At 34.8% G+C, this 24,108-nt stretch overlaps 1 long non-coding RNA gene across 1 annotated transcript in view; it reads left to right on the top strand.

The window, feature by feature from the left end:
* Positions 1–14,076, top strand: part of LOC145716729 (uncharacterized) — a 432,159-nt gene extending 418,083 nt beyond the window's left edge. Inside the window, exon 4 of the long non-coding RNA XR_014139557.1 lies at positions 13,626–14,076. This is a non-coding gene — a long non-coding RNA (uncharacterized LOC145716729). The remainder of the gene's footprint in view (positions 1–13,625) is intronic.
* The last annotated feature ends 10,032 nt before the right edge of the window (positions 14,077–24,108 follow it).

The following is a 24,108-nucleotide window of genomic DNA, read 5'->3' as shown; positions in this document are numbered from 1 at the left end:
TCTTCTTCTTTTCCTAATTACCTAAATTTGTGGGTATCTTAAAAAAATCTATACTTTCTCCTGGTTTATTGTTCATAATGGTGTAATCTCAGCAAGTGATTCAGAACCTTGATTCATAGATGGAGCTTAGTGACCAAAAAATGCATTCCTGAATAAGTAAATGAATGGATGTTTATGATATCTATTCTTCTATAACTCCATAGTTATTTTAACATTATTTAATATCATTTTTAAATTGTTACGTAGGATGGATGTCCATGGAAAAGATGAAGCTAGGATACATTAGACATGCAATATAACGGGGCATTTTTTTTTTTCACTGAATGTCAGCAATACTTTTTTCCCCTAAATATCTCTAAGTGTATTGTTATCAAATATAAGCAGCAAAAAACAAAATATTAGAATACGTTTAGCCTATGCTCAACATTAATAGTTTTCCTTTTCTACAATCAATTGTATTCTCATTAGTGAGGTGTTTCTTCAATATTCACCAAATCTTCATCATTGTTGTCATCTATTGTTAGAACACTGTGTACACAGAGAGCCCCTAAACCATGAAGGTGTCACACTAAACTGCTTTCTTTCCTACTAGATCTTTTACTTTCAGATTTTTATGTTCTATATTCAATACTTATCCTTCGATGCATTTCAAGGCTGTGCTTCCTAATTTATATATCAAAATTTACATTGTCAAAAATTATGATTTATGATTATGCTCTGGAGGCCCCTGAACCCACACTCAGAGTCACAGTGTGTTGACATCTTGTCCCAGGGCCTAGCCAGGTGCCAGGGAAGGGGCTCTGGGCCACAGGCTATGCAGGGGTGGACCGGCTGAAGCCAGAATGGAGTGAACTGCACACCCACCAGCTTTAAATCTGTAGCCTTCCAGAAGCCCCTAGACTGTGGACATGGGCTTGTGGCACAGAGTCCCGGGGCCCCAATCTGACATTTGCCATGGTCCAAGGCTGCAGTAATTTGAGTGTTGCATTCCTTTACACATCCTCAGGGGCCAGTTTTCCTTCTAGCAGCTGTGAGGCATCTAGAACTTTCCCCAAGAGATCATGTTCCCTGGCCTGGAAGCTTTTCCCTGCAGAACAGCCCAGGGGCATGGCTCTCTCTTTCTGACTCAGCTCACCTGCCAGCACCCTGACAAGAGGGAGCTGGCCCCTCCACCTAAGCCACCCTCATGAGGAAATGTTCTCTTTTGAACACCATGGGAGATGCCTGTGGGCCAGCGCCAGGGTGAATGTTGTGTGGGGTTTCCCAAGAAGGTAAATAGGGTGCCACCAGTGGCCCAGGCTATGTGGGGAATGAGTTCAGATCCTGATGGTGGAGAGGGAGGGGGAGGAGGAGCTGGGAAACTCTCAGAATCAGGAACAGCTCTGTGAATGGCTGAATCAGGCACCAGGCACTGCTGACCACTTTTCCAGAGGAAGCCCTATCTTGTGAGGTCTCAGGAGTTCCACTGGGATACAGGGTGGTCCTGGGATGAGAAACCCTTGGGAGTCCCACATGCTGGAGGCCCCGCAACCCACACTGTCTGCAAGGAGTCAAGCTCACACCACTCATCAAACAAACCCCGATGCCCACAGCTATATATATATGAAATAAAATTAAAAGACATAGTATGTTTGTTTTCATCTATGATAATAGAGGATATGTGTTTTATATTTGGTAATGTCAAGGATGCTATAATATTGGCATTACAAATTGGATTACTCCATTCCTTCTTTCATAAATTTCATATATATTTATTGAGTTCCTTCTATATAGTAGATCTGAGGATCACACTCAAATTCCTGCCCTTAGGTATTTACATTCATTTTTTTTCTTTTTTTAAATTCAATTAGCCAACATATAGTACATCATTAGTTTCAGATGTAGTGTTCGATAATTCATCAGTTGCATATAACACCCAGTGCTCATCACATCACCCAGTTACCCCAGCCTCCCGCCCACCTCCCCTCCAGCAACCCTCAGTTTGTTCCCTAGAGTTGAGTCTCACATGGTTTTTCTCCCTCTCTGATTTCTTCCCATTCAGTTTTCCCTCCCTTCCCCTATAATCCTCTGCGCTGTTTCTTATATTCCACATATGAGTGAAACCATACGATAATTGTCTTTCTCTGACTTATTTCGCTCAGCATAATACCCTCCAGTTCCATCCACGTCGATGTAAATGGTAAGTATTCATCCTTTCTGAGGGCTGAATAATATTCCATTGTGTACATATACTACATCTTTGTTATCCATTCATCTGTCGATGGACATCTCAGCTCTTTCCACAGTTTGTTCTCTGCTACCCAGAGCAATCTGCACATTCAGTGCAATCCCTATCAAAATACCATCAACATTTTTCACAGAGCTGGAACAAATAATCCTAAAATTTGTATGGAACCAGAAAAGACACCGAATAGCCAGAGGAATGTTGAGAAAGAAAACCAAAGTTGGTGGTATCACAATGCTGGACTTCAAGCTCTATTACAAAGCTGTAAGCATCAAGACAGGATAGTACTGACAGTATTTACATTCTAAAGAGAATATTATAGATTGCCACCTTGTGGAAAGAAACTTGGCAGTATATACCATGAACTTTAAAAGTGGCCACCAGGAATTCCATTTGCACACTACATCTATGAAAGGATGGGACAAATGATCTAAATGCGTTGATTATGACTTTATATATGACAGGAACTTTGAAAAGAAAATGAATTGAATTCTCTCTAAGAGAATAGATTAAAGACATTTGATCAAATATTCTGCCAACACAGCCACAGCAATTGATGGGGCTGCAGACCAGATCATATGCACCATGAGAAATATTATGTAGGCATTATAATGCTTATGGGCAATGTTAGTGTTGGAGGAAAATGCCTATGAAAAAAGTAAATATATATGTAATGTAGAATTAACACAAAAAATAAAGAGTATAGAAAAATACTGGAAGGAAACACAGCAAATTTGCTTCTGACGTTAGAAGTGGATGATTTATTTATAAGATTTTCTTTTTTTTTTTTTTTTTAAATATTTTTTATTTATTTATTCATGAGAGACAGAGAGAGAGAGAGAGAGAAGCAGAGGGAGAAGCAGGCTCCCAAGGAGCAGGGAGCCCGATGCGGGACTCGATCCCAGGACCCTGGGATCATGACCTGAGCCGAAGGCAGACGCTTAACCATCTGAGCCACCCAGGCGCCCCTATAAGATTTTCATAGAAAAATAACACAAGATAATATTTCTAAAATTCCTTACCTCTGAAAATAATATATCTTGCTTTTATTTTCTATTATGATAATATGTAACATTTTCTCTGTTTTAAATACTCAATTTTCTTCTTTCATTTAATAAAATCATATTTGGATTATAAAATAGTAACAAGTCCAAAATAAAGAAGTGAATTCATAAGTGACAACTATTGATTGTCCACTCTATATAGTAGAACTTAAAAATAAGGACAGTTTGATATGACTTTTATTTTCATGAAAGATTTTAGAAAAAAAAAAACCCACCCCTCTTCAAAGCAAAGGTTTAGTAAGGTACTTCAAAATGCGCTTTTGTTGTAAATATATTTGCTCATTGTGTGCCCGAAGTTAGTTTCAAGGAATATTAAAGAATTTTACAAGGACAGGATGAAATGTGGTTTTTCTTGAATAACCTTTTCTTTTTTGGTGAGTATAAAAGACTGGTATGCTGATTACTATAATTTTCATGTCAATCACAGTAATTTCATATTTCTTGAATTTTTCATCCATTTATTTATTACTAGTCATAACAATTTATTCTAAAACATTGAAAGAATATGTTTTCATCTTTAAACACACAGAACTATTAGAAGTGTGTTAGAATTTTCTACCCATTTTGTATTTACACTTTTATTTTGTATTTACACTTTTTGTATTTACATTTGTATATACACTTTTATATTTACACTTTTACTGAAAGCCCCACTCTCCTTTTACAAATAGTTATCAAAATTTTAGAAGGAATCATTTTTGTATATTCTCCTCACAATACACCCTAGACTTGATTAAATAATACTTTACTTTCCTGTTAATAAAAATTCCTAGACTGAAAGAACCCAAATGCATCGTGGCCTCTGTAACTTCTAGATTTCCACAGTCTGAAGTATTAAGTTACCCCTAAAGAATCAGCCCAGCACCCATATGGTGGGATCTGGCTAGAACATTTCCAATACAATTCAGCAGCTCTGCATCCGGTGAGTCGGGCTGTGATACCACTCCAGCCACGTACCATGCTTGTTCTAATGGGCTTTCCTAGCTAATCACCTGTCAGCACATCATTTCAGCACTTTCCCCAGAAGTTGTGGTAACTACACCTCCTCTGGGTTTTCTTTTATTTTTGTTGTTAGGAAAATGTTAGGCAAAATGACTGCATTCTCCTTTTAGTAAATGTAGATCAACTTTTTGTGTGTGGTTAAAATCCTACATTATTTCAGAGATTATGTAATTACCAAGGAACTGACCATTAAAACACAAGTTTTATAAAAATATTTTTGGTTTTTTTTTAATGTTTGTATGCTGGTGTTCCAAAATATTCGACAACAGATTTGGTTATTGAAGCAATCATTAAAATAGTGAGTTTTGTCCCTAAGAACCAATACGAGGAAATAATAATTCAAAATTCAAAATTATAATGCATATCTCTTTCAATAACCTATATAGGGAGCAAAATTTAATATTCCATACATCAAAAATATTTCATGTACTAAAAATAGTCTGTGTTTTTGGAAACCAATTAAAACCTATGCCAGAAAATATGTGTTGAAGTTCAGTTACTAGAATTAAGAAAATCAAATGCAATAAAGACTTAGAATAAAGCATGGGCCAGTACTTTCCCACTCTGTGTAGATAAACGATGGTCACATAATTCTTGCCCCCTGGGACTTAGATGACTCTTCTATGATTTTTTTGTAAAATTAGTATCAAATTAACCAATTATAAGACTATTCAGCAGTTATTTACTTGATGGTACAAGCTAAAATGATGATTCTAAAATATTACAATGATAAATCAATATTTTATAAGATTTAGATGTAATTAATGTGATCTAGAAGTACTCATTAAGTTTCTTGAATGTAGTTACATTATTTTAATTTACTTTCTTGCAGCAGTTCCAAAATTAGTATCCCAGAGCATAATATAACTATAAAATAATAAAAAGTCTCAAAACCTAAAATTGTAAAGATTTAAAAGATACACAGATAAGGGCAACACGAGAAAATTAAACAAACCTATACATGCATATCTACCAAGTTATTTTTCCATTATGGTTTATCAAAGAAAGTGTATTAATCCAAAAATAATACATATGTTAAGATAACTGTTTTGCACATAGTAATCCATCATATTAAGCATTACACAAATATATTGCTAAACTATGATCATTTTTGCATTTCTATCTAGAGATAATAGTAAATAATAGAATATTAAAAGAAGATAGAAGATCATTTTTATCTATTTGGTAAACTTAGCCTATTTATTTTTCATTTTTTCTACTGGTCCTTGGAAATGATTTATTATTTAGCAGTTAGCATGTAAACAAATGTAACTTTTCATGTCCTAATTTTAATTTTTTTATGAAACATTATAGCTGAGACAATTCATAAAAAATAGAATTTGAAATATTAAGATTAGTGATGCTAATGTGTGTTAGTATCAATTTCAAACATAATGACTATACACACTTAAAACACCCTACTTTCTATAATTTACCCAATATGTAACTTGCTATTCATGAAGCTGTTTAAACTGCTTTATAATGTGCCACTTCATTCATTTCCATCTTTTGATATAATAAAATCCAGGAACTGCTTACACTAATGTAGTACAAGGTACTCTATTTGTACTAAACAAAACCATCACTATTTTAAATGGTTTATCTTCATTTTGATGTGATTTATAGCACCTTAAAGGAATTCTTCATTATATAGTTGGTTCTGATTCCAGTCCCTCTAATAACTCTTAATTTCTGTTTCTTAATTATGAACTCAAATATTCACTGTACAGGTACAAAGCCCAAATTTATGTTTTTATGAATTATTTTTCTTTCAAAAAATTCTGCTCAAAAAGTGTAGTGAGTAGGCTGTGAGTCAGGTCATAAGATATAAAAGTTATCTATGGGAAATAAGTATGTTCTGCTTTGCTTCCAATGCAATTCTTGATAAACACATTGTCATATTTTGCATGCACAAACACACACAAACACACACACAGGGGTGCCTGGGTGGTTCAGTCAATTAAGCATCTGACTCTTGGTTTTGGCATAGGTCATGATCTCAGGGTTGTGGGATCAAGCCCCTCATCGGGTTCTGCGCTCAGCACAGAGTTTGCTTGTCCTCTCCCTCTGCTCTTCCCCTTGCTCTCTTTCTCTCTCTCTCTCAAATAAATAAATAAAATCTTAAAACACACACACACACACACTTACCTGGATGGAATGATAGATGAGGAGGAGGAGGAGGAAGATAGGTAGATAGATGGATGAATATACACAAAAATATTCTGGAGTGTAATCTTGTCAAGTATTTGTCAAAATTCTACATCTATCATATAATTTCATTACATGTTATTTTTCTTTTAGCCACATGCACAGGTAATATTTCAAATAGATATAAAAGAGAAGTGGAGCATGATATCACCTTATATAATTATTCTGATATGTCATGACTAAAGGAGGAGTTATTATAATTCCTGGTTAATGTAAAATATTCAGCATCAGTGACATGATATTCTTTCATATTAGGTAGCAGCTTGCTCAATCTATATCTTCCAACATAAGTAATTTGATTTTCTGAAAGTGCAGTTTTAAAAAAAACAATAATTTTTATAGATATTTACTTAGCTTTTAATTAATGTTTTTAAAATCATATGAAAGCCTAAAACTAAAATCAGGAATAAAAAGGCCACATGTATTAATAAGCTAAGGAATGTATGGAATATTAAAACTTAAAAAAAGAGATTTTATAAAAATAATATTTTTAAAGAATTTTTTAAAGAATAACTAATGTTTAAATAAGATTAATCAAAAATTACAAGTTGATTTCAGTGTTCAGTTAAAATGTGTATAGTCATAAATCAAAAATTACAAGTTGATTTCAGTATTATTTTCTTTTGTGAATTAAACTGAAATATACCATACTTTTTTATCATTTAGTGTATTGATATTAGTCTTCTGGTGGACATTATACATATCCTTCTATATTTTGTTAAAAGAATACTCCTATATTGCTTTGTTGAATAACATAGAATAGCTGCTCTCTTTATCGATCAATGCTACAATTATTATTTTTTCTAATTTGAATTTTCAAATATGAGCAAGTCTTTGATTTCAAATTATTTTCTTTTTTTTTTTTAATTTTTTTTTTTAAGATTTTATTTATTTACGAGAGAGAGAATGAGAGAGAGCATGAGAGGGAGGAGGGTCAGAGGGAGAAGCAGACTCCCTGCTGAGCAGGGAGCCTGATGTGGGACTCAATCCCCGGACTCCAGGATCATGACCTGAGCCGAAGGCAGTTGCTTAACCAACTGAGCCACCCAGGCGCCCCTCAAATTATTTTCTATTTATCACTCTATTAAAAAGATGTCTATCTATTTATCTATACACATACTACATGTGAACATACACTAAGAGATTTTTCTGAGGTTAAATATAGGAAAATCAAATTCATTATATTTGGGGAACCATTACAATATTTTTAAAGAAATTTCAATGTTTGAAAGTTTTAGATATAAGATACCACGTTAAACTTTGTGACTTGTGAATTTAAATATATATGACATTTAATTAATTGCATTTTGAATTTCAGGTCAGAGTTAATTTAGGAAGAGGATGTGTAGGAGAAAGCTCAGGAAATCATTTAATTCAAACGGATTTTTTTCCTTTATATACTGAATTTTGCACACTACAGTTTTGAGTTAGACTTACTATCTTACTAGGTAACACAACAAAGAATTAGCTCATACTCTATTTTATATACTCTTACTAATCAAAAGTCTTAGAAATATATGATACAGCGGAGGTTTTATATAGATACAATATTAATTTTAGTTAGGAGGGATTCTGAACTCCAGGTAATTGTACTGACAAAATCTTTTTGGATGTTGTTATTTACATCTTGTACTGATTCTTCTAAGACTTATGTAGGAGGGTAGTGTAACACATTCTTTTCTAAATGGACTTAGTTTAACCAAAAGCTAGTAAAAGTTACAGTTATTTGAATTGCAAAGTCATGCATGCTTTAATGAATGCTACCTCATTAGATCATTGAAAATGCTAACAGAAATTAAGATTTTTTTAAAAATCAATATTTATGCCATATAATAGGTATTTAAAGCTATCTGGATACACTTTTAATAATACTTAAAAATGAGATGAGTTTCTGGAAGGTTATTTTGTTATTGAGAGCATACTTAATAACTTCTATTTGAAAATCCCACTGCCTGTGAGATATTATTCACTATGTCTCATTTACTTCTATTTTAATTACACTTTAGAGAAACCTAATCAAGCTTTTCTCTTAACTAAACAAACCACTTAGGCCAAACTGCATTTTTCCTTCTGAACAGTTTACTATCCTTCCAAGGCTGCAAATGATCTTTAAACTTCAAGTAGAGTTTATGCAGGAAGGTCGATCTTTATTGATTTAGCCTGATCTTCCAGATGGTCCTCTTATTTACCAAATAGGGTTCCTAAATTAGTAAAGATAGAACTCAAACATTCTCTGAGCTATCTGTAACGTGTATATTTTTTAAGTGAAATAAAGTCTGTGTAGTATGTTACAGGGAAAAATGAATTTGATCCAACTGTATTTTCATTTCCTTACACCAATTCGATCTAATCAGCAATTTTTGTTCCTCAGACATCTGTCAGGCTATAGTCAATACAAATTCACCTACTGTGGACTCGAATAAAAAATCTGTATGATTTTTTCCCTGTAGTGAGTTTGTGGTCAAAGACAATCTAAAGAGTCTAACACTGTTAACACATTTTTTTCTGAATTCACCTTTGTTCTCTAAGACCTCTTTTTCATGCCCAATATCAACTAGCATATAGTATGGGAATTGCCTTTTCTTACATATTTAGTTCGATTTGGCTGTCATAAATACAGGAATGATGCTTTAGAAATAATACTTGACTTATGTTTCTTACATTAAAATGTGTTGAAGAGGACTTTTGTGGATTTCATAATAATTTATCCCATTTTGCTATTGCTGCCCTTATTCATTGCTACCCTTGGATTATACATAAGCTTACTCTATTGCTGACTTGCTTACTTTATTTTTATTGTTCACCAATTTACTTAGGATATTTTTTTTAACGTCACAAACTGTATTTCAGAACAGAAAGCCCATAGCCAGTTCTGGATGTTGAGACCTGACTGGACTCTTAGGGTTACTCTCTTATGCAGAGCCACACCTCTGTGTGTCTATTCAAAGAATGACTCATAGGAGCAGTCTGGAAGCTGGTGAGATCCCTTGGTTTGGAAAATGATGAAATATTCCACCCTGACTCATTTAGGTCGTAATAAGGTTCTTGTTTACCATGTAATTGGAGAGCTTCAGAACTGCTATAGAAGAATATGCAGCCGATGACCCGAGTGGTTCAGAGCATCTACAGAGTGCGAAAATATTTTATACCTGAAAACTGGAGTGGTACTTGGGATCCCCCTGGCACAGAAATCACTAGAAACAAGTTGGTCCAAGAGTAAACCTTTCACCGTGTTTATGAAAGTGTGGTCAGGGTTTTATTCTCCTGAGGGATGAAATGTTTCCTCCATCTTGCAGTACCGGCAGTTTCATATAATTTATATGACACCACTTAGTGGAAGCAGACAATAAATTTTGAGACTGAGAATTCATGAGATGGGGATATTTGGAAGTACTTGGAGCAGAAAATGAAAGTTGGAAAGGGGATGTTGAGTCTTCTGAAGATGATTTGCAATGTATTTTTATTTTCCTTTCATTCTCATGAATAAGAATTTGTTACTGAAAGCTTACTAATAGCTATGTGAAACTGAAGAAAACATACTTCTCAAAACTCACACGGCATGGTTTTAGGAGGAGCTGAAGGTGAAATATACTGCTGAATGTGAAATAAACCACAGAACAAAAAGCAATCAAAGGATGAGAAAAGAGGCGCAGAGAATTCCTTGTCTTTACATTCAATATAACTGACACAAATAAAAGGTTTGGTGTTAGGAATTCTATTTCTAAATTCGATTTGCTATCTAATATATTTCCTGTATGTGAATGAAATCTATATACAATATAACGAACACTCATTCCAATTGAAAGACAGAACATTACATATCAATGTTTAAAGTGAATAATGTGTATGGTGTGACCAAATCGGTTTAAATTGTAAATTAACATGAGGGTAACCTGAGAGCAGAAATATCTGAAAAGAGATTTGAAAGACAGATCTTCAATAAAACTTTTTCATAAGTCTTGCAAATTTTTTTTCAGTGTTCAGTGTCTGTTTAGTATTCAGTTCAGGACAGAAACTATTTATTTGTATTTTGTTTGTTTTGTTTTGTGTTATGTACTTTTTTTCTGCAACTGACATTTACAATGAGAAAACTCAATTCTTTTTCTTTTTTTTTTTTTGTTTTAAAGTTTCAGGTATACAATACAGTGATTCAATACTTCCTGACATCATCACAACAAGTGCCCTCCGTAATCCCCATCACCTATTTAACCCCCCCAACTCCCCTCTGATAACCATTATTTTGTTCTCTATAGTTAAAAGTCTGTTTCTTGGTTTACCTTTCTCTCTCTCTCTTTTCTCCTTTGCTCATTTATTTTGTTTCTTAAATTCCACATATGAGTGAAATCATCCCAACCAAAGAGGTGAAAGACCCGTACTCTGAAAACTGTAAAACACTGATGAAAGAAATTGAAGATGACACAAAGAAATGGGAAGAGGAAACAATTCTTGACAATAAAGAGTGATTTTCTATTACTAGGAGGATTCTTTGCATAGGTCAAGATGGTAGTTATAGCACATTTTTCTTCTCAATACTGATACAACTTTTCTCAGCCACCTGAAGATTATTCCTTGTGATTATCTTCTAAGTTTCCTGTTATCAATACTTTTTCCCTCATAGATTATCCCATTTTTATTTATTGGTAGCTTACATGTTATGTCTTCTACTAGACTATATCTTACTACCATCTACTAAAGAAAAGAGATGGCTTTTGAGTTTCTCAAATTCTCATGTTTAAATTGCTTATTCTCAATGTTTCAAAATTCCAATACTGATTATAATGTATAATATGGATTTTACTTGCATCCAGTCACATATTTAGAAGTAAGACAAAATCGAAAGTTCTGACCTGTGGAATATGATGGGACTAAAAATCAAAGGATTGGTTGAAAGACTTTATAAGAAAAAAATAAAAATATATATAAAATCACTAGAATCTCTCCCCCGCTCCATGTACACACACAGTAAACACTAAGTCATGCAACCATAGCTATTTAAACCCTACTGAAAAATTGCTGGATTATTTTGTGAAAGCCATGAAACTCAAAACTCACAACAAAGGACCAGGTAGAAATGAAATAATAAAAAGAGATATCTAGGATGTAAAGTTAAAGTCAACACATTGAATAATGAGCCTCTCTACTCCCAAAGCCTCCTTTAGCTCCAAAAACCCTGGCAGAAGGTTCGAGTATTCTCTCTATGGAAAATCACCAATCTGAGATAAAAGACCTACTGATGATTGATATTTGGGATCCTCCAATGAACTGGTCAAGCCTACAACCTCTCTAAGGATTGAAAAAAGACCCATAAGAAAACACATTATTTTAAAATTGCAACAAATTTGAGCTGAAGAGTAAAGCTTAAAGGCTCTTAAATTAAAATATAGGCATCACAAATAATTGTAGAATAGATCATTTGGTACTAATTAATAATATCACTGGAAGCTTGAGGCCATTGAAACCATTCATATTCTGATGGAAAATTATTTTTCACCATCTAACTGCATTCCTAGAGGTTGTGTGTATTTACCACAATTCTAGTTTCCAACCTTCTAAATCAAAACAAAACAAAAATATAATAGAATGTTCATAGCTTATTTACACTAGAAATCTCTTAGCTTATTTCATTGGCGGTATTTAATTCTTGTTCACCTCCATATGAATGCATCTCAGACAGAGACCCAGTACCAAATCATGGTGTTATACAGGCTCTTAAACATATAAGTCATGAAAGTGAATAAAAATGAAAGTTAATTCCTTATCTATAGACGAGAACTACGCAAAGAAAATAAGAGAACCTTAAAACAGGCCAATATAAAATAACAAAAATGTTATTTGAGTTGAATAAAATTTTGAAGGGGATATAAAGTGGTAAGCCACAAATTATTTGAGGAGGTAATGGACTGAAAAATAAGAGGCCATGAACTGAAGCTAAAGCTAAGAAAAGAGGGCGCCTGGGTGGCTCAGTTGGTTAAGCCACTGCCTTCGGCTCAGGTCATGATCCTGGAGTCCCAGGATCGAGTCCTGCATCGGGCTCCCTGCTCAGCAGGGAGTCTGCTTCTCCCTCTGACCCTCCCCCCTCTCATGTGCTCTCTTTCTCTCTCTCTCTCAAATAAATAAATAAAATCTTTAAAAAATAAATAAATAAATAAAGCTAAGAAAAGAGTACACCAAAGGAGCTCATGAAATATGTCCTCAGGCACAGGGTGATAAGTGTACGGAACAACTAGCAATTAGAGGCAAAGAACATCATTATAAAATCTGACCACTGCTCCTCACATGGATGGATATAACTTGGCAGCAGACTCTTTAATCCTCAAATTCTCCTGTGCAAGCAGAAAGGCATAAAGAAGAGATATTTAAATTAATACACACACACACACACAATACACTCTTGAAGTAAGTGAGTTCCTCTTAAAATAAGAGGACCTGTGAGTGTATGGTTCTATATGTAGGGAGTAGTAATTATGGAATATTAAACTATGGTGATCAATAATCATTTGGGATAACAACACTAACACTGAACATGGGTATTTAAAGTAGATATTGAACAGCCATAGAGAATGGCATGAAGAATGTTGCAAGACCCTGGCATCCAGGGCAACCCCACTATTTCCCTATGAGATCTACACCTTCAACATTAATTTTTAATCATTTAAATTAAGATGATTTGAACTTAGTAAAATAATTATTTCAAACATTATTTTCAAGCAATATATTAGCTTTGAACAAAACTACAATTTTCAGGAAAAAACAGAGTCATGAGAAAACCAAACATGAGAGAAACAAATTTTAAAGAGGGTGTTTGGAATTTAAAGCATTAACTATGTGTCAGGCATAAGCCTTCTGTAGGGGTTCTTGGGAAGCCATGGAGAGTACAATGACTATGTGAAACATGATTGAGAGGCATACGGGAGCATCAGGATTTTGGATGATTGCCATTACATGATTCTGCCCGAGATTGTCTCTGAAAGGAACTTTCTAAACTTATAAAGTTCTAAGGTTCTCACAAAGAAGAACTACAATATCTTTGTAAGAGTGACTCTCTTTTCCCCTGATACATATGATTTCAAGAATAAGGTGATAATAAAAATGTGTGTTGACTCATTGGAGGATACTGCTGCCACTAGGTCCTAGGATGTTGTGAATGCTGGAGAAGCATGGGAAACATGGAAAGAGGCATGCACACCACTGAAGCATGGCACTGTAACATGTCAGATTCATAGACAACTGCAGTCACACATGCATGAAGAGGCTCAACTGGCCAGATGCAGGTGTTGGGTAAGTGTAACTCCTAAGCTTTGCTGCATTTATCAGGTCTGAATAAAAGATAGTTTTCCAGAGCTATGAGAAAAAATGTTAAGAGAATAATGAAAATCCACTGTGAGACAATTGTGCGGAAACCCCATGTAACATACTGGAGATAACATGGTTGAAATGGAGGGAGACGATGCCCAGGGTAATACCCTAAGCCAATTTCTTTCAATTTCAATATCATACTTTAATGAAGACAGTACTACTTTAATGCTAAGTAATAGCTCCAGGCTAGACACAACAGACAGACGGGAGAGATTTCCAAACTACAGGAAATAAACTCTATTGGATGCAGCCCTTTATAAAAAATTTTTCCAAAGATCATTTTCACTTAATGTGTAGTCATGTTTTTAATGTGAGTTAATACATATTTACTATGATTCGTGTTTCTCAGCTGAGCCCTGGGGACACCATACCTCACTGGTAATCACACAGAGTAATGGCAATAGTGTCCATAAGCAGGCGGATTCAGTTTTAAACAGTGGTGATTGCTGTCCTAAAGGACAACCAGTGAACATTAAATTATTGTTGCTTTTGTTTATTTTCACTTTTATTACTAATTCATTGGAAGCTGTGTTCAGTTTACTTTGAGAATGAGGTGCAAGCTACACCTCTAATCTCTATAGAGATTAGAACTGGAAATGAGCATCTGAAGAAGTGAAGATAATTATTTATGAAAGAGAAAGTGAAGTGAAGCATGCCCACAGCCTTTGGAATGCTCACATGTGGATAAGCAGAGTGGACATTCTGTGATGCTTCAGAGGGCAGTGAGAGAAAAGTCAGGAAGAAGTTACAACAAACATACTTTATCTGAAAGTATTTTCTAACAATTGGTATTGACCAGGAGCGAGACATTACTGAAAGTATTTAAGGAGAGTCAAAGGAATTGTATACAGGTGTTAGGATTGGAGTCTATTTTTAAGAACACTTTATATTGAAGAGGTTAAGAGCGAAGCTTTTGAAGCTATGGACCTTGGCCCAAATACCAAACTTACAACATATTAGCTGTCTCATCTTGAGCAATTTACTAAGCTCTCTAAGCTTCAGTTCAATGATTATTGCACCAATAACAATGTCCACTTGAGGAGCCCTGTGGATGGATAAATAAGGTAAGACACCCAGATAATTTAAAGAAGCGTTTGGCATGTAGGAAGTTTTGTTATTCTCTTTTAACGTTAGTAAAGATTGCACACTAATAAGTATACATAAATTGGGGAATTATTTGAATTTCAGTAGCTATAAACCACATTATTATTTATGATTTATAAATACATAGTTATTATTAGTTAAGGATAATATCAAAGAATAAAACTTTAGATGATCTACTCTAAAATACTGGGAAAAGATTGGCCCCCCAAAAGAAAAATTGTAAAAACTAAAATAAGTGTTATATATTTCTAAGAATTCATTTTCCAATTTTTAAGTTTTTATTTAAATCCCAGTTACTTAACATACAGTGTAATATTAGTTTCAGGTGTACAATATAGTGATTCAACCTTTTCATACAACATCACAAGTGCACTCCCTGATCCCCATCACCTATTTCACCCATCCCCCCACCCACCATCAGTTTGTTCTCCATAGGTGTCTGTTTCTTGGTTTGCCTTTCTCTCTTTTTTTCTTTTTTTTCCCCTTTGTCCATTTGTTCTGTTTCTTAAATTCCACATATGAGTGAAATCATATGGTATTTCTTTCTCTGACTTATTTCACTTAGCATAATACTCTAGCTCCATCCATGTCATTGCAAATGGCAAAATTTCATTCTTTTTTGTGGCTGAGTAATATTACACTGTGTGTCTTCTTTATCCATTCATCAGTCAATGGACACTTGGGCTATTTCCATAATTTGGCTATTGTAGATAATGCTGCTATAAACATAAGGGTGCAAGGGTCCCTTTGATTAGTATTTTTGTTTTCTTTGGGAACCTAGTAGTGTGATTGCTGGATCATAGGGTAGCTCTATTTTTAACTTTTTTAGGAACCTCCATGCTATTTTCCAGAGTGGCTGCACCAGTTTGCTTTCTCATCAACAGTACAAAAGTGTTCCCCTTTCTCCACATCCTTGCCAACACCTCTTGTTTCTTGTGGCATTGATTTTAGCCATTCTGACAGATGTGAGGTGATATCTCATTGTAGTTTTGATTTGCATTTCCCCAATGATGGCTGATGTGGATCATCTTTTCATATGTCTGTTGGCCATCTGTATGTCTTCTTTGGAAAAATATCTATTCATGTCTTCTGCCTGTTTTTAATTGGATTGTTTGTTTTTTGGGTGTTGAGTTTTATAAGTTCTTTATAGATTTTGGATACTAACCCTTTATCAGATATGTCATTTGCAAGTATCTTCTCCCAATCTGTAGGCTGCCTTTTAGTTTTATTGATTGTTTCCTTTGCTGTGCAGAAGCTTTTCATTTTGATGTAGTGCCAATAGTTTATTTTTTATTTTGTTTCCCTTACTTCTTTTTAGATATGTTTCTTAACGTAAGGGAAACAAAATAAAAAATTAACTATTACTCAGCCATCAGAAAGGATGAATACCCAACTTTTACATCAACATGAATGGGACTGCAGGAGATTATGCTAAGTGAAATAAGTCAAGCAGAGAAAGTCAATTATCATATGGTTTCACTTATTTGTGGAACATAAGAAATAGCATGGAGAACATTAGGAGAAGGAAGGGAAAAATGAAGGGGGTGGAATTCGGAGGGAGAGATGAACCACAAGAGACTATGGACTCTGAGAAACAAACAGGGTTTTAGAGGGGAGGGGGAGGGGGGATTGGTTAGGCCGGTGATGGGTATTAAGGAGGGCACGTACTGCATGGAGCACTGGGTGTTATATAAAAACAATGGATCATCACATCAAAAACTAATGATGCATTGTATGGTGACTAACATAACATAATAAAATTAAAAAAAAAAAAAGAAGTTACTATGGCTGATGTCAAAAAGTTACTGCCTATGTTCTGACATTCTATTGTTGAAGAGATATTCTTCCCTCCTTTGTTGAAGATAAGTTGACCATATAATTGTGGGTTTATTTTTGGGTTTTCTATTCTGTTCTATTGATCTATGTGTTTATTTTTGTGCAAGTACCATGCTGTGTTGATCACTACAGTTTTGTAATATAACTTGAAGTCCAGAATTGTGATGCGTCCAGCTTTGCTTTTCTTTCTCAAGGCTGCTTTGGCCATCAGAGTCTTTTGTGGTTCCACATAAATTTTAGTACTGTTTGTTCTAGGGCTATGAAAAATGCTATTGGTATTTTGATAGAGATTATATTAAATGTGTATATTGCTTTGTGTAGTATAGACATTTTAACAATCTTTGTTCTTCTAATCCATAAGCATGGAATGTCTTTCCATTTCTTTGTGTCATCTTCAATTTCTTTCATCAGTGTTTTACAGTTTTTAGAGTATGGATCTTTCACCTCTGTGGTTAGGTTTATTCCTAGGTATCTTATTGTTTTGGTGCAATTGTAAATGGGATTCATTCCTTAATTTCTCTTTCTGCTGTTTCATTATTGGTGTATTTCTATATTTCTCTATTTCTCTGCAAGAGATTTCTGTATGTTGATTTTGTATACTACAACTGTACTGAATTCATTTATCAGTTCTAGCAGTTTTTTGGTGGAAAATTTTGGGTTTTTTATGTATAGTATCATGTCATCTACAAAGAGTGAAAGTTCACTTCTTCCTTGCCAATTAGAATGCCTTTTATTTCTTTTTGTTGTCTGATTGCTATGACTAAGACTTCCAGTACTATGTTGAACAACAGTGATAAGAGTGGAAATCCTTATCTTTTTCCTGACAGTAAAGGAAAAGCTCTCAGGTTTTTCACCACTTAGAATGATATTAGCTGTGGGTTTTAATCATGAATCATTTTTTATTTTATTTATGTAGGTCCTTTCTCTTTTCTTTTTGATAAGTCTGACTAGAGTTTTATTAATTTTATTTTTTCAAAGAACTAACTCCTGGTTTCATTGATCAGTTCTATTGTTTTGTTTTGTTTCTATATCGTTTATTTCCACTCTAATCTTTATTAGTTCCTTCCTTCTGCTGGTTTTAGACTTCATTTGTTGTTCTTTTGCTAGCTCCTTTAGGTGTAAGTTTAGGTTGTGTATTTCAGATTTTTCTTGTTTCTTGAGGTAAGCCTGTATTGCTCTAAACTTCCCTTTTAGAACCACTTTTGATGCATCCCGAAGGTTTTGGACCATTGTGTTTTATTTTCAATTGTTTCCATTTTTTTTTTAATTTCTTCTTTGATTTCCTGGTTGACCCATTCATTGTTTAGTAGCATGTTATTTAACCTACATGTATTTGTGATCTTTCCAGATTTTTTCTTGTGGTTAACTTCTACTTTTATGGTGTTGTGGTCAGAAAAGGTGCATGGTATAACTTCAATCTTTTTGTATTTGTTGAAGCCTGATCTGTGACCTAATATGTGGTCCATTCTGGAGAATATTTACCCCACAATATGTCTTGGTATTGGCTGCTCTTGTTGATTTTGATGGGAATTCTCTGTGCCCCTTGGATATGGATGTCTGTTTCCCTCCCCAGATCTGGGAAGTTTTCAGCTATTATCTCTTCAAATAAATTTTCTGTCCCCTTTTCTCTCTTCTTCTTCTGGGACTCCTATAATACAGATGTTATTATGTTTGATGGAGTCACTGAGTTCCCTAAGTCTATTCTCATTTTGCATAATTATCCTTTGTATTGTTTAGCTTCATTGTTTTCCATTACTTTGTCTTCTAGGTCATTAATTCATTCCTCTGCTTCTTCCAGCCTACTGTTCATTGCTTCAAGCATGTTGCCAATCTTATTTATCACACTCTTCATCTTTGATTATTTTTTAACTCTTTTATCTCTGTGGTAAGGATCTTACTGATGTCCTCTACTCTTTTCTCAAGCCTAGTGAGTATCCTTATGATCATTGCTTTAAATTCTCCATCAGAGATGTTATTTACATCTGTTTCACTTAGATCTCTGGCCATGGCCTTATCTTGTTCTTTCATTTGGGAAATGTTCTTCTCTGTGTTAGAAAAGCTGGTTATGTCTCCTGCCTTCTTTCCAGAAGTCGCACAGCACCCTCTAGGTTCTATCCCAGCCAAGCCTGCTGACCTTTAAAACTCCAGACTTTAAGCCCCACTGGTTGCAAGAACTCATGAAATTCAGCCCCTCTCATTTTCCCAAGCCAGTGGCTTTGGGGAAACATTCTCCTTGTGTATTCCCGTGTGTGCTCCTCTCTCTCTCTCACCCTTCTTCATGACCCTGGCTCCCTCCCCTCTGCAGTAGCCATGATCTGTTTCTCCCTTAAACCATGTCTCTGCACTTCCTAACTTCTTCAATATGGCCTCTTCTCTCCCTTTAGTTGTGGAGTCTTCAGGTTGATTTTTGGGGTATTTAGGATGATTTGATAGTTACCTAGTTCTGTTTGTGGGACTAGATGAGCCTAAGGTCCTCCTAGACTCAATCATCCTGCTCAGCTATTATTTCTAAAAACTTTTGTCCTAGAATCTGTGATTGTTGAGTAAAGATGAAATAAATAATCTTTTATTATCTCAGAAATTGCTACTTGAGAGAGACCGGAAAATATCAGGTGCAATTAAAATATAAACACATGAAATTTAGACAAAATTTACATTTGATGGATAAATGAAATTAAGTCATATGGAAAAAATCATCAACACCTGCACCGTAAAATGTTTATGCTTACAGATTATAAATTCACAAGGAGAAGATGGCTATTGTGGATTTCTGATTGATTCTACAGGATTAAACACATCCTGTAGTAATCAGCATACCTTGTAGATATTGAGAGCAATTTTGATCTGGTCATTTAATGAATACAAACCTTTTCACTGTTCTACAATTATAGCTGTCTCAGTCAGGGTGTGATCAGAGAAGCAGAATCATGAAGTGTGATCTACAATAAGGGTTTTATGAAATGATTAGAACTTATACAATTGTGAGAACTGGTTAAACAGTCTATCTCAGACCACTGCTTCTGTGTCAGGTGCTGGGGACTGAAGTTAGTTGGCAAGCAGTCAAAAAGAGAAGGTTCTGAAGTGGGAAAAAGATAAACCAGGATAAACAACAATGAGTTCAGACTCACAAGAGGACACTGGGATCCACATTCCTCTCTCACGGCCTCTTGCTACCTAGTAAATCTGGTTGGTGTAAATTATATTAAATTTAATAAATTTATATTAAATTTATAAATAAACTTGGGAAAATTAACCCATTAATAATGTTGAGGCATCCTGTTGAAGAACCAGTTATGTCTTTCTAATTGTTCATCACTACTTTTTCTCTGTCAGTAGTGTTTTAACATTTCCTTCCTACAGATTTTGAACATTTCTCCTTAAATTTATTCCTAAGTATTAACGTTCTTTATTGCCTTTGGAAATGGGGTTTTTCTATCATTATTTTCTCTAATCGGTTACTGCTTATGTATGTGAAGACTATCAGCTTTTATACATTAATTTATATCCTGCCAGCTCAATATTTTTTTTTAAAGATTTTATTTATTTATTTGAGACAGAGAGAATGAGAGACAGAGAGCATGAGGGGGAGGAGGGTCAGAGGGAGAAGCAGACTCCCCGCCGAGCAGGGAGCCCGATGCAGGACTCGATCCCGGGACTCCAGGATCATGACCTGAGCTGAAGGCAGTCGCTCAACCAACTGAGTCACCCAGGCGCCCCAGCTCAATATTTTTTGAAGTAAAATATCCACAAAAGGTAATGATGTTATTTTTTTCTTTTCAAAATCCTATGTTACTATTTGATTTATTTTGTTTAATTCCATCACCTAATAACCCTCCCCCTTAAATGTTCAATTGTAGTGTACTAGGTTCCTGATCTTGGTGGATATTCATTTACTGTGTTTCCATTAAGAAAAATGCTGGTGTGGGGCGCCTGGGTGGCCCAGTCATTAAGCATCTGCCTTTGGCTCAGGTTATGATCCCAGGGTCCTGGGATCGAGCCCCACATTGGGCTGCCTGCTCTGCGGGAAGCCTGCTTCTCCCTCTCCCACTTCCCCTGCTTGTGTTCCTGCTCTTGCTGTGTCTCTCTGTCAAATAAATAAAAAAAATCTTTAAAAAAAAATGCTGGTGTTAGGACATTCTTCAGTATCTGTGGAAAAAACCATATATTTTATTTTCTTAGATTTCTTAATATGGTAATTTATATTAGAATATTTACTAATATGAAATCAACTGTGCCTATCTGGAATTCATTTTGTCTTTTAAGGCATAGAAATTATCCCCCTCGTATTTAAAGTCTAATTGTTTTACAATTATTACATCAAGAACTCTAAATGTTCTGAGATATTACCTTATTTGCATGCTTGCTAATGAATTAGCCTGCCACAGTTTCTTGGATGCTAGCAGAAGACAAGATTCCTGGGTCAGATATGAAGGGCAAATCATTACTCACAGGAATAGCAGTAGGTAGAGTATCAACATTTTTACATTGTTTCCCACAGCCACAGCTCCTGTAGGGTGACACAAAGAGGCCAAGTGGCACCTGCTTGTTTCAGTGGGTTCTGTTACAGGAGAGGAACCTGACAAAATATTATATAATAGGCAGTAAGCATATCTGACCTGCTCTGTAAAGAGACACCATACCTAACTTCCATACTGTACGCTATATGGATATCCTTGAAAAAACAGGACAGTCTGGAGAATTGTTTCCAGTAGTCTTCTCAAAATGTAGATTCAGATGTCCTTTATTTTTAAAAATTTAGTTGATTATAAGTATTAACAGAGTTTAATTATTTCAATTCCTTTGAATACTCCACTTAGAGTATAATTTTGTCTTCCATTTTAACCACTTTCTTATCAAATATTTTAATTCTTTATTTTCTTCATTTTTACTTCCTTGCTTTCTGTTTTCCCTTCCTGACTTTCTTCATTTTCCCTTATTAAATATGCATCCAATTCTATTCTCCCTTGAGTACCTTGTACACTATCTTCATTTTTTAAATTATGATGGTCTTTTCTGCCTCACAGTTCCTTAATTAATTAATCTCATTTAATTTTTCTCTTTTACATTTTTATTTTCAATATGGAAATTCTGGTTTAAGGTTTCTTTCATATTTCCAGCTTTTAAAAAAATATTTAATTAAGGGGCACCTGGGTGGCTTAGTTGTTAAGCATATGCCTTCGGCTCAGGTCATGATCCCACGGTCCTGAGATCAAACCCTGCATCGGGCTCCCTGCTCGGCGGGAAGCCTGCTTCTCCTTCTCCCACTCCCCCTGCTTGTGTTCCCTCTCTCACTGTCTCTCTCTCTGTCAAATAAATAAATAAAATCCTTTAAAAAATATTTAAGTTTTTGTGTTATTTACAGTTTTATCCTCTGATTTTTTTTTTTATTTTTTTGGTAAGAGGGGAAAGGTAATTTTACTGTCTCAAGTGCTTTGATTCTCATTTTCTGTTTTCTTATCATAGTAGCTTTGTATAGGTAAAGACTGTCCATGTGTCTGTATTTTTGTGTTTGCATGCTATGGACAAGAATTGGTAGTACAAGAGTCCTCATTCAAGAATATTCTCTTTTATTGGTGTAGCAACATTCAATTTTCTTAATTCAAGCCATTTCATGGAGGATGGGGAGGGATGTTGTGTCTTCTTCATTGCTTTTCTCCCTTTTTGTTTTGCTATGTAGCCTTTACTGTCTAAGAATTGATGCCTTTGCATGACTGCCTCTCTGATTCCCTGTATTGTTAAGTGTTTTCCTGTAGTTAGTGATCCAATCTACCACAATTCTTTCTGGCATTTTCACACTTAGATGGACTTTCTCTTTCTGGAGATGATTTTTGTTAAATCACAGCACCTCTATTCTTTTGTTCAGGTTATCTGGACTTCCCCTCACACTCTGTATAAGCCTACAGTATGAGATCAAGTGATAATCCTGCTGGAAATCGTTGCTTACTTTTTCTCCTAAGAGGTCATTTGAACTTGCTTGTTTTCTTTCTCTTCTGACTTGCAAATACGATGACAAGTTAGAAGTTAAGGACAAAGCATGCTTTAGAATAGTATCCATTTTTCATTAGCACAACTATGTAAGGGACTCAAATAATGAATTTATAAGAGCCTCTGCATTTTTTCAACATTTATTTCCAATTTGGGGCCTTAATTCTATATTCCTACTCTCCTCAAACTAATTTTCCATGATGATTAATTTGTTTCTATATGAGGTAGATATATCTATGTATTATAAGAAACAAATTCTAAGAAACAAAAACAGAGATAGATAGATGATAGATAGATAGATAGATAGATAGATAGATAGATAGATAGATAGATCAAGATCTGGTATTTCCTGACAATGAGGTTTCTTTCTTTGTAATTATCTACAGACAAATTCCACCACTTTGGTGGCCATTGGTTTTATGTGAAATAACGGCCATTGTCTATCTAAAGCAGTAACTCTTCCCTATTATATTTTGAATTTTAAGATATTATTTTCTGGGGTGCCTGAGTGGCTCAGTCGGTTAAGCGTCTGCCTTCGGCTCACGTCATGAGACCAGGGCCCTGGGATCGAGCCCCGCATTGGGCTCACTGCACAGCGGGGGGCCTGCTTCTCCCTCTCCCTCTGCCTGCCACTCTGAATATCTGTGCTCTCTCTCTCTCTGTCAAATAAATGAATAAAATCTTAAAAAAAAAAATATTATTTTCTATAAAAATAACCTGATATTATTTATAGATTCAAGAGTTCATAAGCAAATATGTGTTTTTCTTTTTTATTTGTCATTTACTTTTTTGGTTTGGTTGTGTTTGTGTGTATATATATATCCAATAAGTCTCAATCTTAAATATCTTCCTTCCAAAATGTCTTTCAAATATAACATTTTACTAACAGGCAACAATTAGTGCTTTTTCAAATTTCAGAGATAAATCCCAATCTCAAATTTTTACTCCCTCTGGCAATATTTTCCATTGAAAACATGTCAAGTGATTCTTAGTATATCCAAATACTTTGGTTGCTAAGCAACTGCTAATGAATTTTCCACCAAAAAGGTTTTAGACCAGACCTCTGAGATATCAAATACTCACACAGCCCTTGATACCTTTGCAAATGTCCTTCTACCATAGCATGAAAAAGTTACTGCAAATAATAAAAACTAACTACTGAGTATAACATAAGGCTGGAAATAAAGCAAATAAAAATCATTTTAATTTGCTGTTCCTGAGCCATGGCCTCTTTATGGCTTTTTTCTAAGAACATATAGACAATTTAACATCCATAAATGTATTTTGTAAAAAAATATTATATACCCCAATGACTTGAATTTCCAAATC

This window comes from Leptonychotes weddellii, chromosome 13 (genome assembly GCF_054177405.1).
Source record: "Leptonychotes weddellii isolate Sample4059 chromosome 13, ASM5417740v2, whole genome shotgun sequence".
Taxonomy (NCBI): domain Eukaryota; kingdom Metazoa; phylum Chordata; class Mammalia; order Carnivora; family Phocidae; genus Leptonychotes; species Leptonychotes weddellii.
This window is presented reverse-complemented; position numbering and strand designations above follow the sequence as displayed.